This window comes from Tachypleus tridentatus, chromosome 1, assembly GCF_004210375.1.
Source record: "Tachypleus tridentatus isolate NWPU-2018 chromosome 1, ASM421037v1, whole genome shotgun sequence".
NCBI lineage: Eukaryota > Metazoa > Arthropoda > Merostomata > Xiphosura > Limulidae > Tachypleus > Tachypleus tridentatus.
In genome coordinates this window covers 156,801,018-156,816,763 of record NC_134825.1, presented here as the reverse complement: position 1 = coordinate 156,816,763, position 15,746 = coordinate 156,801,018, and the positions used below count along the sequence as shown (strand labels likewise).

Here is a 15,746-nt window from a genome sequence, read left to right as displayed (position 1 = left end):
ATTTCAAATTATAACAGTATGTAACTGTAACAATGTATTTTAGACGGAAGCGATTAACACGACACGAATGTTCCAAAATGAAAAGAAATTTAATTAATTAATTACAGATACACTACGTTACACGAAAACAGACTTCCAGTGGCATAGCTACGTCTGAGGACTTACAATGCTAGAAACCGGATCTCGAAATCTATAGTAGGCAGAGCACAGATAGCCCATTGTGAAGCTTTGAGATGAGCTTCAACCAAACAAATGAGAAAATTCCTGTCGTAGTTTCAATATGTATAACAAAGTATGGTTTGTTTTGAACTTCGCGCAAAGTTACCTGAGGGCTAAATGCGCTAGCCGTTCCTAATTTAGCAGTGTAAGACTAGAGGAAAGGCAGCTAGTCATCACCACCTACCGCCAACGAATAGTGGGATTGACCGCACATTATAACGCCCTCACGGCTGAAAGAGCGAGAATGTTGGGTATAACGGGGGCTAGAACCCTCAACATTCAGATTACGAGACGAGTGCCTTCACAAACCGGCTATGCCGCGTCTACAACAAGGTACCAAAATAAGTTTCTTTAAGTTCCCTCCTCAAGCGTAATTAAAAAGTTGCCTAAAAGGAGAACGGTGTTAATATTAAACACATTCCTAATTTCTCACCAAAAAACTCTTCTTATGAGCTTTTAACCTTAAAATGATCTTGACCTACCTTTAACCTTTGTAACTCATCAACGTAAAATTTAAAAATAAAGTAAACAATGGTGAGTTTAATTTTTTCGGCGTGTTCTTGGACAACAAACCTAATTTTAAGTTGTTTTGAACTCTGCAGGGTGACCTTTACCGACAAATATTAAGATTATTAATGTTTGGTGTCAGTGACGTCATTTCAGAAAACTTCGGGTGGGGGAATAGATAGAAGAGAAAAAGTTCTCACAGTATATAGAACATTATTTGTGGTGAACTAAATTCCGTTCTGAAGAACATTTCGACGTATGATGGACAACTGCTCTCTTGCCTCATAACACTTCTCATCACTGTTGTAATCTTTCAAAATATTAAGATGATTATGTAATTATTATAAATTTCTGGTTCAAGATTGTTTTACAGTTTATAATGTGGTTTGTCGTATTTTAATTTTAGCAGAACTCTCTGTATGTTGACAAAGCTACACGTGCTCTGAAGTCAGGCAGATGGTGGTAATGGTAGAGGGTTGTTTTCCTTATAGCAAAGCCACATCTGGCTATCTGCTGAGTCCATCAAAGGGAATCGAACCCTTGCTTTTAGCGTTGTAAATCCGTAGACTTACTGCTGTACTATCGGGGGACAGGTAATGGCAGACGAAGACAGGAATGATGTCAGCTTTGCAGAACGGAATCATAGAGGAGATAGGTTATTAAACTTTTGTGAAGAGCAAGGTTTATTGATAAATAACAACGTGGCTTAAGCATCACCCTATACATCTGTATTCTTAGAAGTCACCACAGTATGGTAAAATAATTGTGAAAATCACACTCCGTTTTACTTCCGAAAATGTTCATATTTTTGTTGTTGTAATAGCTAAAGCTTATCCAAAAACAGGATAAGATTCTGATCGCAGTACAGTGATCAAACATATGTGACTAAAACACGAGAAACTAAACCATATGCAGAACAAAACAGGATTTTAAGATCAGAGAAAACAAAACGTAGTCAAGAACTTGTGATAGAGACTAAAACCGATTTTAATTAGTTATAAGCGAGGAAATTCTGAGGGTCGTGATGTTAAGTTCAAAGAGGTTTTAAGAAATTATGAGTGAATTATATGCCAAATTGTATTAGTTTTATTTCAATCATTACCCATCAGTATCAGGGTTATAAATTTTGTTAACATCAAGTTATTTATTAATTTTAACGCCAAGTCATCTGTTATTAACATTACTTATTTATTTTACTTGAATTAAGTTTATTTATCACTCATAAGAACTGGTGAATAATACGTTAGGCTTTTCACTCTGTTACAGAATTGAGAAAAAAATAAAGGAAAATAAGAGATGAAAACAAGCCTGAATGAATGAAGAGATTCTAATTAAAAAGACTGACGAAAAAGACAAGCAGCAAAAGGGGGGACAGAATTTGAATTTCGCGCAGAGCTAATTTAGCAGTATAAGACTAGACTGTCACTAGAGGGACGTCGTCACTCACCATCCACTGCCAACACTTGGGGTACTCTTTTACCAATGAATAGTGGGATTGACCGTCACATTGTAATGCTACCACGGCTGAAAGAGCAATTATGTTTGGTGCGATCGGGATTCGAACTCGCGACCCTCGCATTACGAGTCGATCGTCTTAACCATTTGGTTGGTTGTTGTTGTTTTGAATTAAGCACAAAGTATGTCCGCAGACATACCGCTGAGCCACTGGGGGGCGCTTAACCATTTGGCCAAAAAATAAAAGAGTTATATCGGAAAGTTATTCTGCGTTCCAGTAGAGGAATGAAAAGATAGAATTAATAGATACATTTTTTTTGAAAATGAAAACTGTATAAAAATGTTAGAAAGGAGAACCAAGCCAGTCCTAGAAATTTTACAGCCAATTTATAACGAAAGAGATTAGATTTTTGAAAAATTTAAGACCTTGCGGCGGACACCAAATTTCAGAAGATTTTTTTAAACATCTGTCTGAAATTTATAACTCAGTTGAGAAAAAAAGAAAAAGAAAGCACAATAACAACAGACTTTATTCATGGAGTGTTTCTAATACAGGGAGCTAAGAGATAACTTGATCAGCCGAAATTTATTGTTAACCAATAAACCTCAATACAGTCAAACATAAGACTATAACTATTGTCAGAAAACCAAAATATTTTAGAAGAGATCAGGGTACGCAAGAAAACATATTTTTGCAATCGTGTTTATATTAGTCAGACAAAACGAATTCTTCCAATTAAGGTAAAGAAACATGATGGCTAAGATCGTGGGAAAGAAGTTCAAAACTTAGTTTTGACATTAGATGTTTACACAACTAACCACAAAATTAATATAAATCAATCCAAAATTATTGCACAACAAAAATTATTCGAACAACACGACACAATAAAATAACACAACACAAGAGAATCGATCGAAGTAGTTTAAAATAGAGAAAAAATGTTCAGTAATAAAACGGGATTCTAATTTATTTAGAAGTTTGTTGTTTTTTTTGAAATTAGTTTTTTTCTCTCTAATACCGTTAGGGAATTGTAACCTTTCTAGACCGTTTTGGATCTGAAAATACAAGACATGAAAATACAATCTTGGTCAAAATGTTTCCAACTTGTATAACGAATGATGTCATTATTACACATACCATTATCAAACTGAGAAATGCATATTATATTAAACATCTACATATATAATTTGTATAACAAGACGAGTTATATGGACATCACGAGCCATTGATTAGAACAACAAATAATTTTATCAGATATCTGTAGAAAGATGTGTGCCTACTTGAGTATTTCAACAATCACAATAAGACTTTACTAAACATATACAATGACAACATATAACACCACATTATTATAATGGAGAAGAAAATGAAGTATTCAAAGGCACTCAAGTTCTGGATTTCGTTTGGAAACCATCAAAACTTTTGTATGTGAACCTGTGTGTTAACTTGTTAATCAGAATCAAATTACAAAAAATAACGCCTGTAGAATAATACCAGTTGATATTAAACATTCAGCACTTGGGTGGCCCTCTTAATACTCCAATAACCTCCACAAGGCGGTGTGGTATGCTGTCGATGATGTTATTGATGTAACCACCACGATTTTATCCCATAAAATAGCAGAAGGCGTTCACCTATGATAGCTGGTTAAGGGTCGTGGTGAGCAATTTTCGACTTAGTTCTGCCCAACAATTCCCAATGGGCTTACAATCTGGAAGTTTTTTTGACCGTGGCAAACTTGTAACGTCCTCTTGTAGACAGTAGCACTGTCATCCTGAAACACAAGGTTACTGTCAAACTCCATCTTTGCATATAGCAGAAATATTTTTCTATGTGATGCCTGTAAGGAGCACCACTAACATTTCCCTGGAGGATATGAAGAAAAGGTTTTTCCACCATGATGAATAGCTATCCAAACATGTACTACACCACCTCCCGTGTGTTCCCTGTTTTCCACGCAGACTACGAACACAAACCATTCCATCAACAAGATGGAAACAAGACTTATCTATAAAGATGACATGTTGCCCCTGTCCTAGCTGTAAGTTGGCATGCTATCTTGTCCAAGGAACATAGTGGCGATGGTAAATTCTGGTTAATATCGGCTTGTAGTTAGTTCTTCTTGCAAAATAACGTTTTTGGTGAGTATCCTATCCACTGTTATTCTGAATATCCTGAAATGAACGTATTGATATTATTCTTGTCGAAAGATGTAACAAAACCTTAACATGTTAAGCTAATAAAAACCCTATCATCTCGTTCATTAGTTTCTCGGCGTCTACAAGTAGACTTTTCTGGAACAACTTTTCTCGTTATCCGATGTAGTTTCAAGATTCTGAATACAGCATACTGAGGGTAGTTCACATAATGTTTTGGCAGTGTAAGTCTACTTCATGCCATTTCTGGACAGTCGAACAATTTCACGCCCTATAACTTCTGGTTTGTCACGAGGGATGATTGTACACTAAATAGAGATAAATTGTTTGGACGAGTTTCTTTGTTTTTGAATTTCGCGCAAAGCAACATGAGAGCTATCTGTGCTACTCGTCCCTAATTTAGCAGTGTAAGACGAGAGAGAAGGCAGCTAGTCATCACCCCGCCCACTGCCCCAACTCTTGGGCTATTCTTTTACCAATGAATATTGGGATTGACGGTCACATTATAACGCCCTTTCGGCTGTGGGGGCGACTTGTAATCTGAGCGCCCTAACCATCTGGCTATGCTGAGCCAATGTTTGAACAAAGCGTTGATCTGTTCCGAAAAAGATTATACCAGAAACACACCTTTTTATACAATATTGGTGTATATATATGTGTTTTATCAAACAAATGCTCAAAACAATTTATACAGACGAAAATAACCAATCATAGATGTTTGTCCGATCACATGCTACATTCTCTACTACTACTCGGCCCTGCATGGCAAGGTAGTTAGGGTGCTCGACTTGCAATCTGAGAGTGGCGGGTTCGAATCTCTATTCCACCAAACATACTCGTCCTTTCAGTCATGGATCGTTATAATGTAACGATCGATCCCAGTATTCGTTGGTAAAAAAGTAGCTCAAGAGTTGGCGGTGGGTGGTGATGATTAGTTTCCTTCCCTCTAGGGTTTGTTAGCGCAGATAGCCCTTGGGTAGCTTTGTGTGAAATTAAAAAAATAACTTATTACTACTTGGGCATTTACTCAATAACTACTTCATTCATGCAGACAGTAATATCAGAACAGAACAGTGTGCAGATATTATGTATGTAACATAGTGGCCAAGACTTGTAATATTTTCATTCTTTGAAAATGACAAGCTGGGCCTGTTTAAATTAATCGAGTTTTTATGTGTTGTTAATTCTTTAATCGTTTATATATTATATGGTCGATGTATTGTTAGTGTTTTTGATGAAGTGTTTCTTAAAGCAGCCCCCAGGTGGCTCAGCGGTATGTCTGCGGACATACAACGCTAAAAACCGGGTTTCGATACCCGTAGTGGGCAGAGCACAGATAGCACATTGTGTAGCTTTGTGCTAAATTCAAAACAACTTCTTAAAGCATATTCAGTTTGGCCTCCTGTTGGCTCATCGGTAAGCCTGGAAGCGTAGACGCTAAAATTCGGGTTTTGATACCCACGATGGGCAAAGAACAGATATCCCACTGTGCAGCTTTGCAACAAAAAACTTATATAAGGTGAAAGAACCCTAGAAGTGCAGAGAAACATTTATACGTTTAAAAGGTTAACCCTAAGAAGTTTATGGAGATCCTGTATGAGATTGTGGTAGATCAAACAGATATCAAACTCTTCAAGAAGTTTTACTTGAATCAGGAAGTAGAACTTCAAATTAACGGAGAACTAAGTAGGTAGTTTGAGGTTAAGAAAAGCTTGTGACGAGGATATGTGGTGTATTTCACCAATATTAGATGTTTCGTGTGTAGAGAGTTTAATGAGAGAGGTAGTTAGTTACTTTTACAGACAGAATCAAGGTTAACGGAAGTGGAACCTGTAATAAGAATTATGATGATGAGACAACAGAGAAGAGATCTAACTGTCAGTTGATAAACTCATTGCTAAAGGAGAGAGAATAAAACTTCAGAATAAATTTCAGATTTGGAACAAGCAGAATAGTTTAGTTAGTTTGAAACGAATATCAGTAATCATGGCAAGTCGAAAGAGAGATAAAATAAAGGATAAGAATGGCAAAAAATAGCCATTTTATAAGATGGATTACTCAGTAAAGATGTCACACTAGAAGTATAAATAGACTAATAGAATATTTCATGTGGGATTGATACGTGAACAGTTTCTGCTGAGACAACACGACGGTTGTAAGCATTTGAAATGTCATTTTGCAGATGAATGATAAAGATTACTTACAAAGAAGGAACTAAAGACGTAGTATTGGAATGTGCAAAAAACAGAAAGTCACTATTAAACATATGCAGGAAACAGAAGATGCGCTACTTTGAATGTGTAATTAGATCTGGGAGATGGTTGGCAGAGATTCTGATGAGTAAAATCAAAGAAAGAATAACACGGATTTAGCTCAAAGACATTATACGAAATGAACTTGAAATGAGAGGCTTGATCAAGGAAAATTGGCACGAGCAGCGAGAAATGGAGAATTGCAGAGATCGGCTTTCTTATTTATTGTTTGTTTGTTTTTAGAATTTCGCGTAAAGCTACACGAGAGCTATCTGCGCTAGCTGTCCCCAATTTAGCAGGGTAAGACTAGAGTGAAGGCAGCTAGTCATCACCACCCATCGCCAACTCTTGGGCTACCCTTTTACCAACGAATAGTGGGATTGATCGTAACTTTATAATGACCCCACGACTGAAGGTGGGATTAAGTGTGGTGGAAAGGGGATTCGAACCCGCGACCCTCAGATAACAAGTCGAGCACCCTAACCACCTGGCCATGCCAAGTTCTTTCTGATTTAAGAAAGCTATCATGACTAATTGATTAAATATAAGTTTAAAGCGCATTATTTACCAGATTAAAAAAGTACGACAATCTATCTATAAATTTACTTGAAAGTAAAACGAATGAGGGATTTGAATCTTATTGATACTGAAAGTATTTACTTTATCTTACATAACTCCTATAACCACACAAAGTGTAAAGAATATGAACTTATTGAAAATGTAATGTAATATATAACCTTTTTTTTTTACCAATTGGTGTGGAGATAGTTGATCAGTTACAAATGCAGCAGACGACAACAATGGTAATTTTCCTGCAGTAATTTACGCAAATTAAGCTGTGGTTTCAGTCTTAAACAAATCTGAAAATTATTCTAAAATCTCTAGCTTATTTTAAACTCGAAGACATGTCATCCATTCCGATAACGTATCCGTCGATAACGTAATCAACAAACGAATAAATTATATGTATGTATATCAAGCTATGAAGAACGCCGATAAATGGTTCCCCCCCCACCAGCAGCAGTATTGACATCATTACAGCATGATTATCATACCTACCGGTAGATGGCACTAAAGAGTGTTTGTGTGTTTTTCTTATAGCAAAGCCACATCGTGCTTTCTGCCGTGTCCATTGAGGAGAACCGAACCCCTGATTTTAGTGTTGGTAAGTTTCAGTTTTATTACTGTAACAGGGGGTGTGGGGATGGACAATATAGGCTTTAATTTACAAGAAACAAGGAAAATCAATATCACTATATTTAATCTTTTAGTATAATATTAAATGTATAATGTAGTACAAACCATAAAACCTCAACATTGTTATATCTAAAACTATTAACAGATATTGTAAGCAAGCAAGAAACTCAATATTAATAGTGATAATAAAAAAAGCTTTCAAAACCTAATACAATATCTAGAAAAAAAGACTAACCAAACAACACTATAAAGTACATATATGTATGAATCTAAAATATTCCCAGGAACATTTCTTCAACATTTTAAAATAATACATGCATTTTTTATTTACAGTACTTTTTGAAATCTTGGTTTCTTTTAAAACTTCGAATCTGTTAATGAATTTAATAATAATATTCAAAGATTTCACTATACCTGTAATGAATTAAAGTATTAGTAAAAATATATTTATAAAACACAAGAAATAAGACTTTAGTTTGTTCCAATAAACTGTCAATTAAAAACTGTGCTTTGAAATTTATGTAGTTAAATTGTAGTCCAGAATTATAAATTGTCAAACACAATATACTTGGAAATTAGTTTTGTTAATCATATTATTGAACTAACGTTGATACTGTAAAATTGAAAATAAAAAAATATTTTGTATTTGAAATAAAGTTTAAGGTTTCAATAAAATAAATAGATGTGTGTATATATATATAAGCGCCATCTGTTGGAAGAGATTAAAGAAATTGGCTTTTCCAAAACAAAGTTCTTTACATTATTTAAAATGAAGAAATAGTGCTCATATTAAGAAACAGTAAATAAATATATTTTTAAAATGATTGTCTGGATGATCCACTAACAATAGTGATGTATTTTTCACAGATTTCACAAGCACAAATACGAATATGTCGTGCGTAATGATTATTGTATTAAAAAATAATATTCTAACACGTGCGTAATTTATCTAAAAACCCCAAACTAAGTAATTAATATAATAGAAAACAAATTTTATAAATTTTGCAATAATAATTATTCATGTTAAAAGAACGCCATTTTTGACATCTTCACCTTCCATACTTATGTTGGCGGAATATTAGTCGTAACAACAGAAACGCAATTTTTCTTGCTCATTAGCTTCACAGATTTTACATCCATCACTGAATGAAATGTTGAAGAAAATAACCAAATATTATGTCTGGAGTTCGAATATCTACCAATGAATAAACCTGTAAGAAATATTTTTTGTAACATAATGTCATTTTTGTAATAACATTTTGCTGTTTCTAATGTTTGTTTGTTTGTTTGTTTTGAATTTCACACAAAGCTACTCGAGGGGTATCTGTGCTAGCCGTCCCTAATTTAGTAGTGTAAGAATAGAGGGAAGGTAGCTGGTCATCACCACCCACAGCCAACTCTTGGGCTACTCTTTTACCAACGAAAAGTGGGATTAACCGTCACATTATAATGCCCCACGGCTGAAAGGACGAGCATGTTTGGCGCGACGGCGATGCGAACCCGCGACCCTCAGATTACGAGTCGCACGCCGGGCCTATTTCTAATGTCTGGGCCATTCATTTATGATGAGGAAATTGTAACTAGAAAACAATTAACTTATTTTTTAGGAAATAAAAGTACTGATACGGTTTTATAGGGAAAAGAAAACTTTATTACAATTGTATGACGTTTTAACAAGATCTAGAAACCCCATAAATTTATGTTTTTTTTTTCCATTATCTAGTCAAGCCGTCTTAAAACGTTTATATGCAAGTTGTTTTAAGACCATAAGTGCAGTCATTGTTTCAAGTAAGAAAACTTAAAGGTTTGTCACAAGCTTGTTTGTTTGTTTTGAATTTCACATAAAGCTACTCGAGGGCTATCTGTGCTAGCCGTCCCTAATTTAGCAGTGTAAGACTAAAAGAAGGTAGCCAGTCATCACCACCCACCGCCAACTCTTGAACTACTCTTTACCAACGAATAGTGGGATTGACCGTCACATTATAACGACCCCACGGCTGAAAGGGCGAGCATGTTTGATGCGAGGGGTATTCAAACCCGCGACCCTAGGATTATGAGTCGAACGCCTTAACACATTTGACCATACCGGGCCGTGTCACAACCTACAGCTGATTTATAAAAATGGAAGGGGTTTTAAAAAGTTGCAATAGCTAAGAAGTTTTGATCAAGAAAAAGGAATCTATCCGTAAATGATAATTATTAAAAATTATCTATTATCAAATCATTAAAGAGACAAAACGTAAGTATGAGTGGTATTTCCTCTTATTATTATTATGTTTTTATATTTAACCGTAGAAGATGTGCAACCATTCATCGACTAAATCATTTATAATGTGGAACTAATTCTATTTACTTCATTGAAGATTTTTTATGGATAATGGCTATTTTCAAGGGTTGAAAAATACAAAAAAATATTGAAATGTTTAAAACTATACCCCGAAACATAAAAAAAGTCAAATATTCCTATCATGCATTCACATAATCTAATGCAGTCGCCTATAGAATAGTCTAAAAAATAGTGCGTCAGAAAATTGTCTGCATTCTTTGTTACTAATATGGCCGTAACTAATGGCGTAGGAATACGTAGAAATGAACAGTGAATCAATAAAACTAAACCGACTACGTCTGTTATTTTAGAGCCAGATTCGCTTAAACGTAATCAGTTTTAGGGTCAGCGTGTATACAAAACAAGGAAATGAATGACAACATCGATATATTTAAGAGCTAAATTATACTAAAAAACAAACCTATAATATTAAATCTTTGATATGTGGTAAAACGTAACAAACAGACATGCTGAACATAAAGACAAATATACATAAATTACAAATATTTTGTGAGGCAAAACGTCTGAAGATCATAAACTATACTATCAAAATTCATCGTTTAAACAGACAAACATGAATGAAATGATACAATATTTACAATAGACAATAAGCATATAACAAAGCAACACATCTGGTATATATTTGGAGATTTTGCTAAAAATATAAAACTTCCACAGTATATTTTATTAAAGAAACAATAACTCAATTGATAAGGCTGAACGTAATGTATTTGTGTATTTTAGTGTTATAAAACTTGTTACACTTTAGAAAATATTTGTTGCAATTTTTTTTTCTAAAAATCAGTTTTTCTTTTGTATGCAAAAACGGCTCGTTTGGGCTCAGAAAATATTTTATTCGTAGAAGAGCGAACTAGGTAAACTACGTTTCTCAACCCAAACGAGCCGTTTTTGCATATAAATTTCTCAACAAGTGGGTTTCTCGACATCACAGTTTTTCTTTTGTTTTTATAGCAGCTGACAGCTCACTAGCTGACCCACATAACTTCACTATTACCTAACAACCAATTGAAAGACAGAGCAAAGTGCAGTTTCAGAGTGGAATATCTTAAACATTGATCATAGCACATTTTTATTTTGTAATAAAATATAACAATTTCTTATTTTGGTGATAAGAACACTTAAATGAAACAACAACAACAACAAAAAGTGAGCACCGAAGCGTAACAACTTGTTTTTTTTCCTTAGAAAGGAATGAATTTGAATGTGGCTAAGTCAATAAAATTTTGTTTCCCATTGGCTTAGGGGTAGGCTCAAAAATTTATCATGTTGAAGTCCAGGGTTCAACCACTTCATGGTGGAAACAGCACAGATAGTCCATTACGTTGATTTACACTGAAAATAAATAAACAAAACCTACCAGTAAATTCTAAATTACTTTCTTTTAAAAACGCTAATAATTTTTAGGTGATAAATGTAAGTTTTATGTTTTTCTCTGTCTACCTTTCAAGTTGGTTGTTTTAGTAGTGTTATGACTAATTGTTGGATTAAACAAGGGTTTTTCAAGGATAATTTTTGCTAAGATAATTCGTGAGGTTTATTTCAGAATTTTCTATTAAGTAGTTTCTCATCAAGTACTGTGGCACAAACAGGATTGTCAACTGTGTAAAAGTTTGGTTCAGTGCAAACATGTAGCTAAATCATATCACGTATAGTTTTTCTATGTGAGAAACATCAGTTATTTTTAATATATGCTAATCGGCATTTATAAGTTTGCAGTGTTTAAAATGGATATGCAGAGACGTCAGTGGGATGTTTGTTTCAGTTATAGTTGAGTAAAGATTCGTCTGTTAGATGTCTCTTTCGTTTTGAGTTGAGAGACTCGTCAGTTGCGTGTGTTTTGTCTGGAGTGAAGTAAAGATTTGTTAGTAACATGTGCGTTTCGTCTAGAATTGACTAAAACCTCGCTCGTAACATTTATGTTTCTTCTGCGCTGAGTCAAAACTCGTCAACTAGAAGTTTGTTTCCTACGGAGTTGAGTACAAATTAACGAATAGATAATTGTTTATTTAGTTTGCTGTGAATTTCGCGCAAAGCTACACGAAGGCTATCTGCGTTAGCCGTCCCTAATTTAGCAAAGTAAGACTAGACGGAAGGCATCTGGTCATCACTACCCACCACCAACTCTTGGGCTACTCTTTTATTAATGAATAAAAGGACTGACCGTCACATTATAACGCCCCCACGTCTGAACATGTTTGGTGTGACGGGATTCGAACCTGTGACTCTGAGATTATGAGTTGAGTACCTAATCCACCTGGCCATGGCGGACCAGATAATTTGTACATACAATCGAAGTTCTATGTGATTTTGGCTTTAGATTTTGTTTAAAACAAAATTTGTTTGTGTGATTAATACATTACAATCTAATGTTTTGTCAGTTTTTGAAGTGTAAAAAAGAAAGATACATCTGAAATAGAACACAAACATAAAATTATGTTTCCGCTTGTGTTGGCATATGGAGCGCCATTTTCAAATTTAAAATACACAGTGGTAAGTCAATAAATACGTATAATAATAATAGCTTATAACTTGAAACGCAAACTTGAAGATGTGATATAACTAATATATTTTTCATTGTCGTCATCTCTCTAACTCTATATATTTAGTTGTCTGTTTAAGTTAATATATCCAAAGTCTGCGATGATTTTTTGTCATGTAACCATTACTTGCTTACCCTGGTAGTAGAGAAAAGAAATTATAAACCACAGCAATTATCAAGGGAACTTGAACATTCTACTGCGCAGAATCTGAATCGAGCGTTGAAGCACAAGGTCGCATACGGCATATAATACTGAACGTTACTAACGGCGACACGCCCCGAAAACCAAGTCATATATTAAATAACGTTTTTAATAGAAAGGCTATAACCAACACCGTCATGAGAATATTAAATAACCCACATCCTCTAAATTTTGAAGAATTGCTAGAACACGTAGATAAAGTGCGAAATCTAGCATGTCGTCAGTTTATTTACCACTACAACCAACACAAGTATAGAAGAGATGATCCGTTCATGTGGGGTGACGAGATTGAAGGCCATATTATGAAGCTCAACCAAGAAAGTAAAACAGTAAGACTACATTTGTGCGCTTCCAAAATTTTAAAGAATTTGCGTGAAAAGAGCAAGTCACTGGTTGGTTTGTGGTCGGACGAAGTCATGGAATCTATGTTAGAGAGTTGCCCCAAAGAGCCATATGGAGATGTTTTGGAGTGCTGTGATGAAGTTGAGAAAAAACATGAAAGAACGAAGAAAAGAAGTGTTAGCGAACCTTGGAGAAAATGAAACCTACTTAACGTTAACAATGTTCCCACGGTTTGGGTGTAGATATTTCACCGAACCATCGTATGACCCTACACCAGATTCTGGTATCTTGAGATCCTTATTTATACCAGATGAATCTCTGTGTCAGGATAACACAGTGTACAGGACATGTGTCATTAATTCTCAAAAAAGGAGAGAAACACGAGGCATGGTAAATATTCCAATTTTTAAAGACACGCATACACCAGATCCTTACATAGAGGATTTACAAGCACTCGGTGACGATGGAGAATCGAAAGAAGTTGCCAAACCAAATCATGTTTATGAAGACTGTGGAATGTTTGGACTCGGTAGCTGTGCCTTGCAAGTCACCTTACAAGCATCCTGTTTGGAGGAATCCAAATTTCTGCATGATCAGCTGTGCCTTTTGGCTCCAATAATGATGGCATTGAGCGCTGCTTGTCCAGTCAGAAGAGGGTACTTGACAGAACTTGATTGCAGGTGGCAGACACTATCTGACAACTGTGACGATAGGTCCAGAACAGAAGTATTCCACCCTGAAGAACTGAACTATAAACTACCTAATACGCCTCGATGGGAATCAAACGTTTTGTACTTGTCTAAAGAAGGTTCCGAGTTTAATGATTTGCCTCTTTTGATCGATGAAAGATTTTACCAAGAACTCGTTTCACACGGAGTAGACTCACAACTTGCACTTCAGCTAGCACGATCCCTATTGAGAATTCCGCTTTTGCTTGTTGGGAACAACTGGAAGAAACTGAAACTGAAACCAGCAATATGCTGACAGTATTACAGAGCTCGTACATTGCAGCAGTGCTTTTCAAAGTTCCTGACCCTTCAGCTAAAGCTTTCTGGCGTCTTGAGCTCAAGGCAATGGACGTACAAATAACAGATTTTGAAAATGCAGCTTATGCCATATTCGTTTCACTTTTCGCTAAAGTTTTCATGGAGAAGAGATTGAACTGGCTTATTCCTATGAGCAAGCTTCAGGAAAATTTTATGGTTGCACAAAAGCGAAATGCTGTTTTGGAAGAAAGATTTTGGATAAAAAAAGATGTAAGTTGTACCACAGAATTAGAGCATAGTATTAAACAGACCAATAGCAGCTTGAAGCGTGCATCTGTTGATGAGATAATTAACGGGTCAGAAGGTATATTTCCTGGCATTATTCCAATCATACGAGAGTATGTTCGTGAGAAGGGTACTCACGATTCTATCATTGCTGTAGATGGCTACTTAAAGCTTATACAACAACGTGCTTCTGGAAAACTCATGACAGGTGCACAGTGGATTAGAAAGTTCATCATGAGTCATCACAACTACAAACACGATTCTTTTGTCGGTGAGGACATAAACTATGACCTACTGACAACTCTTGATCAAGTTCAAAAGGTGACATCCAATGTCCAGAATTATTGGGTTGAAGGATTTGTTTAATTATAACTTCATACATCCTTTATAAAACTATATTAAATTGTTGTTGTTTTTAGTGACTCAAGAACTTAGTAGTATTTGCTATCCAGAATTGCCAGAATTTTTCATTTTAGTACAACTTCGTTGAGATGTTTTAACTGAATTAACAATCAGTTTTATGCATGGCTACCCTAGCATTTCCTTGAATTACTTCATAAATTATCTATAAAATTATTTCGATTCTGTTTAAACTTGAAGTAAATTATTCTAATGAATTTGGTATTGAAACCAATTAACAAAATGTTGTATAACGGGTTATTAGTTGGATTTACTTAAAACTGACGAACGACAACTGTGACAACTGACCCTCACACAAATTTCAAATATGTTTTGACGTGTCACTTATTGTTTGTGGTTACAGGCTCATTAAAAATACGATTTATTTAAGCCTAAGTAACTTTAAGGTTTACTTAGAGATTAAAACAGTTTTACTTTCATTAAATAGCTTACATAGTGACAACATTTAAGTTTTAAAAGAATAACTGAGTGTCTTGACAATAACTATCTAGTTCTCCTCACAGGATTTAATATTTTTAACCATCACCGTGTTTGATTTTCACTAAATAACGCTAAAACTTTCTTAAATTTTCTTCTTAAACTTACATATATAGTCAGGTTTTATCAATGTTTATGACAAAAGAAGCAGTACTTCAAACGTTTGCATCTTCTGATCTGACTAATTTAAATACAGCAGGGTATCTATGTTGTGTCCCTGCGGGATTGAACCCTCAAACTTGTCACCACAAAACTTTGGAAAGTGACAGAAAATATATTATATTACAGCATTATGACATATGACTTAATCACAATGGCGTTTACTTAAATAGTGGATTTGTTTAAGTTTTTTTTTTGCCAT

The 15,746-nt window shown here is 35.0% G+C and overlaps 2 pseudogenes; both read left to right on the top strand.

The window, feature by feature from the left end:
* The first annotated feature begins 13,328 nt into the window (after positions 1 to 13,328).
* On the top strand, positions 13,329 to 14,201 carry LOC143233341 (glutamate--cysteine ligase catalytic subunit pseudogene; annotated as a pseudogene).
* Positions 14,202 to 14,290: 89 nt separating this feature from the next.
* LOC143233334 (glutamate--cysteine ligase catalytic subunit pseudogene) lies at positions 14,291 to 14,854 on the top strand (annotated as a pseudogene).
* Positions 14,855 to 15,746: the final 892 nt, after the last annotated feature.